This window comes from Danio aesculapii, chromosome 25 (genome assembly GCF_903798145.1).
Source record: "Danio aesculapii chromosome 25, fDanAes4.1, whole genome shotgun sequence".
Classification (NCBI taxonomy): domain Eukaryota; kingdom Metazoa; phylum Chordata; class Actinopteri; order Cypriniformes; family Danionidae; genus Danio; species Danio aesculapii.
Genome location: NC_079459.1, coordinates 7,342,959 through 7,356,791, shown reverse-complemented (window position 1 = coordinate 7,356,791; position 13,833 = coordinate 7,342,959). Strand labels below are relative to the sequence as shown.

General features: G+C 36.1%; 1 protein-coding gene across 1 annotated transcript in view; it reads right to left on the bottom strand.

Annotated features, from left to right (window-relative positions):
• gse1a (Gse1 coiled-coil protein a) overlaps positions 1-10,634 on the bottom strand; it is an 85,954-nt gene extending 75,320 nt beyond the window's left edge. The window contains exon 1 of the mRNA XM_056452328.1: positions 10,501-10,634. The gene's annotated coding sequence lies outside the window, so the exon portion shown is untranslated. The remainder of the gene's footprint in view (positions 1-10,500) is intronic.
• Between the last annotated feature and the right edge of the window lie 3,199 nt (positions 10,635-13,833).

Sequence of the window (13,833 nt, the reverse complement as noted above, 5' to 3'; positions counted from 1 at the left end):
TGGCATGCTGTCCTGGGAGAGAACCCTGAGCTCAGAGATACTTAAGCCCAGGGCTCCTGCCTCGTCATTTAGTACAGAAGAGGGTCCAAAATCAGGTAGGTCTCAAGAGCTCCCCCTGGTAAAGAAGTAAAAGAGGAGATGGGGTGGATGGGGGGATTCTTCAAAAACGAAGATGAGGGAGGTAAGATGAAATGCGTTATTCATGTAGGCTTGGATTCATCTGATTGGTTTAACGATAATTGTTGATATGAGACCATCCGCGATCAATCATAGAACGTAATTCTCTCAACATTTGTTTATAAACCTTCACTAATAATTGTATTAAAGGTGTGTGTAAAAAGACAGTCATTCACTGTGCTGGTATTTGATTCAGTTTGACTATATATAGCCTATGTTGTTTAAAACAAATCATAATTAATTATAATAGTAGGTTATCAGACTCTGCAAACAAGCCTTTGGGTTAACCGGTGATGGTTAAAATAGACATTGAACATATAGGGCAGTGGTCCCTAACTGCCAGGCCGCGGACCGGTACTGGTCCATGGATCAATTGATACCGGACCTAAGAAATCATTATTTATTTCTGTTTTTTTATCATTTGAGTCTGAACTAGGCATGGGCTGGTATAAGATTCTGACGGTATGATAACCTTGGATAAAAATATCATGGTTTCACGGTAACACGATATTGTGTTTACTGCTCTAAAATAAGTCATTTTTAAATGTCTGGATAAAAAATAACAGTTTTTTCCCCATTGAACACCATATATTTTATTTTAAGAAACAAGAAATATTTTTGGCTTATTTTGTTTTAAACTTGTCAGGTTAAATAATTTAAATAAATCATCGACTTCTGATCTTCATTAGTATCAAAAACACAAAACTTTAGAAGGCACGTATATAAATTAAGTATATAAATTAAGCCACTGCACTGTTTAGGTCTATAGCATGCTGGATGTTGGTGTAAAAGCGACGTGATTTTCAGATGTTTGTTGAATCATGGACTGACCAGTAGATTTTAATCTGGATGGTCCTTTTGCTGGAAATATTGTTGCCCTAAAAAATTAAATAATTAAAAAGTGTACATATATCTTAGGAACGGTATAAAAGTACATTTTTACAGCTTTAAAACCTTGACTTTTCCAAACCATCGTAAACCTTGGAACCAGTTATTGTTCCATGTCTAGTCTGAAGGATCTTTTATTTAAAAAGAAAAAATATTTAAAAAAATGACCATACTCTCTCGGTTACATTTCAGTCATTTGAACACCAAAATTTACCCCACAACCTAGCAAAATGAGTAAGAAACAGACATCTTTGGAACATTTCTTTGTGAAGGGGAAAAGGCCCAGTGAAGGACGCACCAACTGCTAAAAATATGGATTCGTAACCCATATGTCAATAAATCATGTGAATCCAGGATGACATGACAGCAGCCGTTTAAATATCGCATCTTTTCAGTGCACAAGTTCGTTATTTCAAAAGGAAGCACGTGGCTTGTGCACGCATATTGGGAGCGGTGCAGCACACTTCTGCCATCCAGGCACACGCAGTTAAAAACATCTTCAGAATAGTGTGAGCGCACCCCGAGTCAGGTGACAAGAACTGACATCTCAGCTTTATGTCTTGTATGGAATATACACATTTCTGTAGACTAATTACTTGAGACAAACACTAAAGTTTTTTTTCTCCATAAATAGAACTTGTATCAGAGTTGAAGCAATGTTTTGTCAGTTTTTCATCCTCTGAGAAAACACTTGATGGTCGCCTAGAAATCTACATATACCCACCCTACAGGCCGTGGTAAAATTGTCAAGTGTTGACCGGTCTGCAGTGATAACAAGGTAGGAGACCACTGTTATAGGGGTACGTCACACAAACTGGAACTGCTCTATTAAATTGCTGAGTAACATTTGTTTTTTATTTGAAATTCTGTCTCTTTCCAGGGCTCAAAATCAGTGAACTGTAAAGACCAGGACACAACAAGCCGATGGACAGCAATTGGGCCATCACCTATCACTGGGCTTGAGTCGGCAAGTGTTCACCATTTAGAACCAGCATAGCTGTCATTGAAAGAAAGTGTTCTGATTGGCTGTAACCAAGCAAACAACACAAATAAAAAAAAACACAAAGAAGCCAAATGTAATGTTGTCGCATTTCTTAAATACTTGAAAAACTATACAGATGATCAGATTGCAATACATTTTTGCATGAGCAAATCCTCTGTGGTAAATGAGAAGTACTGTGAAAATGGTATTTACGGTTTGTATGTGCAGCACTACCTCTGGTTTCCCTTTGTGGAATGACAATACAAACTACTGCCACCTGCGGACTGGAAAGTTACATCCTGTAGTGTTTTTACATCCACATTCTAGTTACAGCTGACTGTTGTCCATTTGGTGTGTTCAAGCCCAACTTTTTGGTCCTTGACACTAGTTCCTTGAAGTTAGCTTGGTGTGTCCCAGGATTTAGACACCATTTCTAGCATGGAACAATGTCTATTCCAAGAGATCTCTGGGCACATATACAGAAGTGACCTGAGATTAATCTTACTCTGTACTTCGAGTAAAACTGTTGTTCAGATCAGACTATACACTCTAAGTGGCCAAGTTCGTCATCGTTTGCTCTTCTTGTGTTGTTTGCTCAAAGAAACATGCACACCCTATTGGTCAGTTTTGTATTTTCACACAGTCCCAGGAGTTCTTGTGGTCTGTTTACACTATATTCACCAAGGACCCCAACGTTAAGCCTCATTTGATAGTCTCGCCGCAACATATCCTGAGGTCTTAGAGGCCCCAGGAAGCTTAGTCAGCCATCTAACACAGCATGTACCCCTGGGATCTCCTAATTAGAGTTTTCTTAACCTTGTTCTTGAAGTACCTTAATACTGCACATTTTGGATGTTTTCCTGATCAAACATTGAACCCCCAAGACACACCTTTTCAGGTTTTTCCTCTAAAACCTTGTCAGCTCACACCTAAAGTATTTTAAGCATATGTACAACAAACAAAACCCTACTAGCATACTTGACATTCCTTTTTTTCTCTCATTATGCACCTATCCATCGGCACCATGATTTGTTGACTCATTTGTAGACAGAATGATTCATCTTTAGCCACCTGAGCTTAGCTATATATACACACAAGCGCTGCAGCATTTACAGGTCTTGATAATCAAGACTCCTGTGGTCTAACCCTAGCACTTGACCCATATCCTTAGCCTCCTGTTCTGGTAATTGCTGCTTACATTACATGTGTACTTTCTTGTTAGTCATTTTGCAAGGGTTAGAAACATAAATGATACTTCACATTTTATAGTTCTCTTGTTTTCAAATGAAAAGCAAATAAGAAAGCAAGTAATTTTCAGCAGGTTTTACTCAACATCTCCATCCACAGAACCACATCAGATATGCAAGGATCCTCAAAGTTACAGCATTAAAGTACAAATGTTGTAGAAACCTTAGATCTACTGTATAAAACTTCCAGAAAGTACGTTTTTTAGGTGTATCTTTGAAAGGTTTCAATGGCACATACTTTATTTCATCAATGGTACAAAAGCTAATATTGAATATATTTATAAAAGCCCTTCATTAATGTGATTAAAAAGGGTTTGGATTTCCAAATGAGTTTCATGGTTAATGCTTTATTGCATTAAGTTCCAGGAAATCCAAATAATTAGCTTCTATGCAAGTATTAGACTCATCATGGCATGATCAGGATGTGGATGACTCTCATACCAAAGATGTATGCAACACCTTTCATTACTCATCAACAAATTACAGATGTCTCTTCATAATTAACAAATAAAATGGCATTGGCCATATTTTTTGGCCATAATCTTGGTAGATTATTATTATTAGAAGCTTGGTAAATCCACATTGATGCACTAAAAATGTTGTAATATGCATGACATTGCCACCCCGGAGTCATTCTAAATGCCTCACGCCTCAGCAAAATATAAAATATGTTGCTCCAGTTAAGAGCTGCACGAGTCTGGCTAAAATGAGAATCCCAATGTTTTGCTTAAAATGAAGACCACAGTTTTCTCTTGATTCTGTAGATGTACAATAAAGGTTAATATGAGTAGGCTATAATTAGTGTTATTTCTAAAATATATGGTAAAACAACAAAAATATTAGGCCCATGTGTAGGTCTACTGTTGGTTAAAATGCTGAATTTTGTATAGACTTGGAACGGTGGACTTGAATAGACTTTAAATTTGTCCTGGCCCTCTTACATTATATTCAATATTTTAAAGGCTAGAGTAGTTATCAATAAGATCCACAACTTTTTTTGTTTGTGCGTCAGGAAAAGTCTAACACAAACCCACGTTGTCCTATCTAAAGAGAACCTTGGCATTGGTTAGGCCCCAAAACTGCTGACAAAAATCAAAGCATGCTGGGTAAGTGTTTACAGTTTGGGAATATGCCCACTGTCACTATGTAGGTGGTGCTGATTGGTCATTTTAAAATACCTAGAGACCAAAATAAGGTCAAACATAAGATTAAAAAGATGGAGTTCCTTTTGTCTTTTTGTTCCTATTCTTTTCTGGACACCTGCAGGTGCATGTTTTTGTTCATTTGGGCAGGTTTTTAAACACTCTACCCATCTCTATTCTGTGCCATGGCATCTTATTACATGTCCTTTAGCTATCTCTTTTATTAAATTATGTCTAAAAGAATTGTAAGTTTTAGGACGTCAAAAAAAAATCAGTATTTACGTTTTTCTGTCACTATTGTAACGGATCCGTCCACAATGAGGGTTGAGTGTAAATACATATAGCTGCTGACCAACAACCAGCAGAAATCTGAGCTAATCCCAATACAGTCTGTCTCTGAGGGTTTACCACTGCTGACACACACACACAGGCACACACACACTCACTTGGCACAAGGTTTTTCATTTTATAATCCACCCTCAACACCCTGTTAATCAATCATAAAACCAGAGATTATCATAAAAACACTACTCCAGTTATTGAACCACAAAACCAAGCTGCCGACGTTACTGTACCTAACCTATTTATTTCAAGTGCAGATTTAAAGTCAAAATATATAACAAAAAATATGTATAATTTAAATCATTTTTTTCTCCACATGGAATTAAATGTAAAATCATGATTTTCATGTACACGCTCATTCTGAAAATGTACCACTATATACATTTCTGAAGAGCGCCAAATACATCCTAGGATGTTCGTTATTTTGCAGTTTTTGTTTTCATGAATCCACCAGGGGCCACTGTGTACGCTTTTTCAGATCTCAAATTTCTCTCGCGAGTGCCATTCGCACCTGCTGTTCTCGTGTAAATCCACCAGAGGCAGCTGTCAACGGACTGACTGACCGATCGACTTACCCACCATCCTTTCTCCCTAATTCCAACCAATAGTGTTCTCAAAAAGCACCAATTGACCCACACCCCAACTTTCCTAACCCCAACCGACAGTTTTAAAAAGCAATCCAGAAAAAGAAAAGCCCTTTTTCAAAAGCCACGCTTTCAGATTTTACCACATTCTCACCCTGTTATTTACTTGTTTATTTTTGGCTTCTGTTTTTGTCTTACCCGCTTTTTGGAACCGTTGTTCGCTGGAATCGAACTCTGACGTTATGGTCAACTCCTCTCTGTGTCTCAAGTCTGCTGATGTACATGACGAGCTACTTCACAAACTGATAACAGCGGAAAAGCCGTCCATACGAAGGTAAGCAGTCAGCTGCTAGCGCTAAAAGCATTCATTTTAAAGAAAAAATCCAGCCATACGTACTTCTGGTTACATAATTTACGATCTCCAGAAATGTATATAGGGCTACGTTTTCAGAATGAATCAAAATATGAGTGAAATTATGTTCCATCATCAATTAATCACTATGGTATGAAAAAAAATAACGATTTAATTTTTTGTAGCATACCATTTCAACCATGTCACCCGCCTGGTCTTTGTTTTACCCATAAGTAATCAAATCATGAATAAATAAAGATAAGTTACACCAGGGGCGTAGATTTATGGTGGACGGAGGGGATGTGTCCCCACCAACATCCTCCAACCATTAAATGTCCCCACCAATAATTTAATCCACTTAAAAAAATTGCGCTGTCAACATTAACCTAGACACACAGAAAGGGTTCAATCACGTTCGCTCCTCCCGCCCCCAAAACACATATGGGCATTTTGATTGGCTGTGCCTTTTCCTGCTATCATGTGAGAGGCTGTGGCTGCGTTCAGATAAGCAGCGCCAAATGCAGTGGATTGTTTTTCCTGTGCAAGAGTAAGGTGTGTTGTGTGCAGCAGTTAGGTGACACACACAAGCATGGCAACAACAAAAAGGTTTACATAAGGAGCTTTTTTTTAACGAAAGTGTAAGTCACATAAACGCAAGTTCGCTACTGAATGAGCCCATCACGATAATGCCGTTAATGCTCGTGTTTCCCCTACTTTAACGCACAGTCTTTCGTTATAGCAGATAGGCTAGTCTGTGTATGATGCGCCCTGAAAACTAACTGCAGAATAAACAGCTGAAGTATATGACCCCGCAGTTCTCCTAATCTCTAGCATGTCCAATTTCGGTTAAAAATATTTGTCAAAAATAAATAAATAAATAAATAAATACAGCCTGTGTACAGGCATAATACAGATATATGAGACATGTTATATTTGCACTGTGGCTAAAATGAACTGAAGTCTTTATTAAACTCTCTCTTTATCAGTTAATAAACATTATTCTAACATTACACTGTCAGGCCTGTAGCCAGCTTATTGAAAGGGGTGGCAATTTGTTTTCTGAAAAACTTAACCTTTTTGCAGTTATTTGCCTTATTTCTATTATTTATTTATGAGGTATAAATATTGAATATTTTTATTAGTGACATTTTAAGAACTAATTTGCTGGATTATTTTGTCTGATGGTTATCTTAACCACACTTTCTGATGTACCAAAAATATTTCCAACCATTTTGCCAAATATCTTACCACACTCTGACTATTTTAAGTGTTTATTTACAAATGTGCATTTAAACTGTAAGTTTTATATCACAATTTTATAGATAATGACAATTTTGAATAAAAAATATGGAAAGATTCTTATTTTTAAATACAAGTTTATTATCATATATCATTAATTTTTGTACATTTTTTTTTTTAATTTGTTAAAACTAGTTTTAAATTAACTACTAATGCCTACAGGCAAATAACAATCTGGCCAGCACATTAAGTGTTCCTCAGTCAATTTAGCCATTTGAATAATGAGAAAAAAATTCTAAAATAATAACAATCCAACTTTTAGCTTTTCAAAACACCAGAACATCTCTTGGCTTCGGGCCAGAAATTTAATAAATTGTATGAAGATGGGTATATATATATATATATATATATATATATATATATATATATACCCACGTTTCATTCACCTGTCCCCACCAATGTCAAGTGCAAACCTACGCCCTTGAGTTTGGCATAAATTGGCATAGTAATCTATGTCGTTATAACGGCGTCGACAAACTTGGTTGGCCAAAATGTGCACAACCAACAGGAACCAACCAACAGTATCTGAGGTTTTCGCTAAAATTACTAAGTACAAGCGTGAAATTTAAAGATTGAAGCAGTGCACTGACGTTGTGACACGTTACCTGATAGATTCAAAATACCTAAGAGTCGTTAGATAGAGACAATATTAATTAAATATCACGTTTAACAATTGTAATGAGACGAGATCCAGCGGGACATCCTTGATAAACTGTCCGACGTGCACTGCTCTCTGTGGTTTTGTGCTCTAAGCATCTTCTGACTGCGGGAGCTCAGACTCGCATGCAGCCAGCGCATGACTGTGTGTGTGTGTGTGCATATGTGGTCCTGTGATATGCATTTTCAGCAGTATAGTGTGGAAGAAGGGCTTTACAGAAATGCTAGGGGAAACGCAAGTGTGGATGTAGATCTTTTTCTTTCTAAAATACCATTTTAAAACCAAGATGTATTATTGTAAACTAGGCTGTGTGTATTTTTCACAAGCGGGTTGCTACTGCGACCAGTGCGGGGCGGAGGATCATATGGTATAGGTGAATTGGGTATGCTAAAATTGTCCTAGTGTATGTGTTGAATGAAAGTGTATGGATGTTTCCCAGTGGTGGGTTGCGGCTGGAAGGGCATCCGCTGTGTAAAATATGTGCTGGATAAATTGGCGGTTCATTCCGCTGTGGCGACCCCAGATTAATAAAGGGACTAAACCTCTAAAATAGTCACTAAATATCCATCAAAACACTGAAAATGTATACATTTTATTAATAAATTAAATGTAATTTAAATACATTCATAAATCGATTCATTAAAGGATGTATTAAACTACTTCTGAAAAAATGTAACCCCCCCACCCCTCCTGATCGTCATTGTATAATTCACACACTGTATACAGCTAAATTAAATAGGATTTTTTTTAAAATACAAACACATTTCAGCTGTATAACATACTTTTTGTCTGTTGGATAAAAATTTGTTTATACAGTTATGAATCATTTCCCAGAGATGGGTTGCGGCTGGAAGGGCATCCGCTGCGTAAAAACGTGATGGATAAATTGGCGGTTCATTCCTCTGTGGTGACCCCGGATTAATAAAGGGACTAAACCGAAAAGAAAATGAATGAATGAATGAGTTATGAATCATTTCCTAACACACACAAAGCATTTATGGGCACATTTTGAGTTAAAAAGTTCAAAGAATAAGTTACAGATTAATCAAATCAGCATTCAAGAATCTAAATATCTGTTCAAGATCAAGAACAAACACAGTATTTGGACTGGAGTCAGATGGTCAATGAGGAGTTTCTTAGCAAGTCTGTCTTCATCAAGACTACACTTGTGAACTGACATTTTCATATTGTCAAGCAGTCAACTGAAATTGTCATTTCCACTGACTTAATGAAGCCTAATCTGTGACTTTCTGTGTAATTACAGTAACTTCTCATTTAACAACTCCTCCACATAGCATCCAACTCTTCCAGTCTTTCCAGTTCAACGCAAACTCGTATTTCAGTTTCACACTTGATCAAATAAAACATCAGCCGTTAGTTCTTAAAAAATGATCTTTGAAGTCAGGGATAATGCAAACTCACAATCTGTCTGCGCGTACTGTACGTATATATAGACGGTTTGCTGGGTAAACATGACTTTCCACAGAACGCTGACATTTATTTGACCACACAAAAAAAGCCAGAGGAGGAAACGAGAGAGTTTTAAAAAGTAAAACTTCACACGTATGAGTGAAACACACAGGATGTGACCAAACCAAGACTTACTATGGTTTAACAGTATGGGGTTTTTAATTGGGTGATTTTGATATAGACAATTTAGATGGCCAAAACAGAACATTTTTAAAAGACTGTCATTATAACATGTACTTACTAAAATATATAAAAAGAGATGTAACCACACAGTAAAAATGCTCCACACAATACCTTCATGTTGTCCCAACACATCAATTAAGTTAACTTAATTGTTTTTACAAATTTAAGTTGATTGAACATAAAACAATTACGTTATCCCAAAATAACTAAATAATTGCATTGATTCAGCTCATTCAAAATAAGTAGTTTGAACAATATTTAGTTTGAGTGCATACTATCTATTAATGATTACAATTGTCTTACAAATAGGTAAAACATAGTGGTTTGAAGGATAATGGTACTAATTTACACGTTTTTGTTCTAAATTTGAATGACAAGCTTTTTTCGCTAAATAAACCATTGTTACGCTGAATGACATTGTGTAAAAATCATGGTACCTCTTGTCAGTATGACTGGACAAAAACCATATTTAAGACTGTGAGAGTTAAAGCTTATTATTAAAAAAAATTAATTCAGTCCAAACTATCTGTAAATCTCAAATTAGCCAAAACACACGGTAAAATATGTCTAAATGTGGTATTAAAAGTCTAACAAATGTCCTAGTACGTTCTGCTTAATGAGGTCAGGCTTAAAAAAAAACACTCACTGGACAAATTCGCATCAAATGCTGTGGTTTTTCCAACTAATTTCCACAAGAGAGCTCCGAGATGGATGGAAAATTAACCTTGAGGTGACAGAATCGCAGAAGGTCACCTAACTCACCACGACTCTCTTTCTGCAAGCCCGAAACATTCCCACATTTCTCTCTCAGGACATTGTTAAACAGTTCTGAATATGAATAAGTCCCGACGGAGAGCCAAAGGTCACAGCAAGCGTATCATTTCTAATAACAAAGCCGATCAAAAAATCAATACAGCTTCCCGTCACAGGAGGGGAAGAGCTCAGATAAAACAACTAAAACAACCAGATAAGCTAACTGAATAAAAATGAAAAACAGCAGTCTGCCTGTACGCTCGCAGGATGGACCACCAATGACTGTGAATGAAAACAAAGCGCCCCTCATCACGCAGTTTTATCCGGCACGCGATGCGATGGAGCCCGTGTAACAAACGCAGCCGAAAGCGGAGCACACTTCAGCAGAAGCCTCTTTATCCCGGCCCGAGGGCGAGAACTCACCTTAACACGGAGGAAAAGCGTATTTCCAGCTATTTAGTGAAGTAAATCCATCTTGTCGCCCCGGTGGCAGCGCAGCGGTGGAGTGCGCCGAGCGAGCCGCAGTGGAGTGAGTGAAGGCGGCGCTTGAGACTCGCAGCAGCGGCAGCACCTGCTCCACTGATCCGCCCCGGAGGCAGAGCCACAGTCAGGGGTGACGGACCTCCTCCTGACGGGGTCACTTCACACTGAGCGATGTCTCACTCTCCCTGGGTCAATCCCCGAGGAATGCTGTGCTAATGCTGTACATTCACACAAATTTAGAAAATCAGTGTTTCTAGGCTCTAGGTGTCTGTCTTTATAAAATCCAGCAAAAATATAAAATATTATATATATATATATATATATATATATATATATATATATATATATATATATATATATATATATATATATATATATATATATATATATAAATTTAGATTATATACATCCAAATGTATTGTATTCACAGTGCTTGTTGAAATAGAAATATTCCTATTACAAACGCTAGCAAAAATAAAGTCAATAGTAAAATAATTTAATGCTTTTCATCTTCCAGAGACATGCATATTATTATATTATTATATTATTATCATATTATTATACCACATATTATGTTTGATTATGTCTGATAATATTTTTTCTCCTGGAGAAAGTCTTATTTATTTTATCTTGGCTTGAATAAAAGCAGTTTTAATTTTTTTATGAACCATTTTAAGGTCAAAATTATTAGCCCCTTTAAACTATATATTTTTTCAACCGTCTACAGAACAAATCATCGTTATACAATAACTTGCCTAATTACCCTAACCTGCCTAGTTAACCTAATTAACCTAGTTAAGCCTGTAAATGTCACTTTAAGATGTATAGAAGTGGCTTGAAAAATATCTAGTCAAATATTATTTACTGTCATCATGGCAAAGATAAAATTAATCAGTTATTGGAATTGAGTTAATAAAACTATTATGTTTAGAAATGTTTATATATATATATATATATATATATATATATATATATATATATATATATATATATATATATATATATATATATATATATATATATATATATATATATATATATATATATATATTAAGGCTGTGCTATTTGGCCTAAAATCAAAATCTAGATTAATTGAACATTTTGACTTGATTACAAATATTGCACAATTATTTCATTAATTTGTTTTATATATTTTTTGCCCTCATAATTCATGGACAGTATTTTTTTGTAAAGTATGCTCACATATGCTCATATATTACACATGAGAGATTTCTGAATGAAGGGTTCATTGGTTTTAAAATAATTAAAGGAAACACACACTATCTACTATTTATGATTATTTATTGAACATCAACATTGAACAACTGAAATTAAAACACACATTGCCTAAAATGAACAGTCCCTTTTTCTTATATAAAATAAAAGAAAATAAATAAAAATAAATTATTAATAATGTTTTCAATGGAAAAATATCTCAAGGCATCTCTGGGGCAGCTTCCTGTCATCGTCAATGTAGTGAAAAGTAACAACGCGGGGTCACGTGACTCCACACACGGTAGGGTAAGTAACTAAAAAATTGACCTGAAAAAAAACAGACTGATTATAGGTTCTGAATGTCGATTTCAGTTCCTTTTCGATTAATCGCCCTGCCCTAATACATATAAATGTATGTATATGTGCGTGTATATATATATATATATAAATATATATATAGTTGCAATCAGAATTATTGAACCCCCTGAATTATTAGCCCCTCTGTTTATTTTTTCCCCAATATCTGTTTAATGGAGGGAAGATCTTTTCAACACATTTCTAAACATAACAGTTTTAATAACTCATTTCTAATAACTGATTTATTTTATTTTTGCCATGATGACAGTAAATAATATTTGACTAGATATTTTTCAAGACATTTAAAGGCTTAACTAGGTTAATTAGGTTAACTAGGTGGGTTATGGTAATTAGGCAAGTTATTGTATAATGATGGTTTGTTCTGTAGACAGTTGAAAAAAAAAATAGCTTAAAGGGGCTAATAATATTGACCCTAAAATTGTTTATAAAAAATTAAAAACTGCTTTTATTCTAGCCGAAATAAAACAAATAGGACTTTCTCCAGAAGAAAAAATATTGTCAGACACACTGTGAAAATTTCCTTGCCCTGCTAATAATTCTGACTTCAACTGTGTGTGTGTGTGTGTGTGTGTGTGTGTGTGTGTGTGTGTGTGTGTGTGTGTGCGTGTGTGCGTGTGTGTGTATAAATGCAAATTTATTGAATGTATATATGTTTAAAAAATGCGTGTACACACAATTTTATTTTTGTTTTTTAAATCCACACATGCAGGTTAAATACAATCAGAAGAAGATCTGTGGTTAGAATAAATATACACTTCAAATCACAACAATATTTCTAACAAAAAAAAAACAATAGGTTTGACTTATAAGAATAATGCTATATTCATAGCTCCTAAACAATGGCATAACATATGAAACAGCAGAGCCCAGTCTAAATAATGCAGAGTTATTTATGCAAAATAAATGAAGATGTACAAATGATGCAAGTCTGTATTCTCCTGAGGTTTTACTATTGTCTCCATCTCAGATAACCAAGACAAGGAAGTGTTTAAAACCTGCCACAAATAAGCCTCCATTTTCAACTGATTCTGAGCACACACACACACCTGCAGGGCATTCTTGAGTGTGTGTGTGTCTAATGCACGATCAAATGACACACCAGGGCTAATGGTGAGGAGAGAGGATGCTTTTATGTGTGTGGTATAAACGGTACACAGCCTAATCTGTGTGTGTTTTTGTGTCTCTCTGCACGTGTTTGTGTGTGTGTGTGTGTGTGTGTGTGTGTGCGTGTGTGTGTGTGTGTGTGTGTGTGTACATGACAGTTAACTGATTACAGAGGCACCTGCAGCTGTGAAACGCACAAACACACATGCGCATACACACACACATGCACGCATACACACACACACACCGTGGAGGAAGATGAAGAAGCCTGTAGGAAGGAAGGATGGTGGGGCGGCACATGTGCTCCTGGTGCTTTTAAGAGTGTGTGGAGCTGACATGATTTATCTCCGCTCAGCAGGAACACAATCTCCCAGCATCCCACAATGCATTTATGCACCTCACTGCTTTGACCTTGCTGCTCACCAAAAAGCTCAGATCACACACATACTTACACAAACACGCACACAGTCACACAGATACATCATACTTGTTTACATGGTTTATGAGGACTCTCCATAGGTGTAATGTATTTCATACAGTAAAAACACTTAATATATGGCATTACCCCACCCCTCC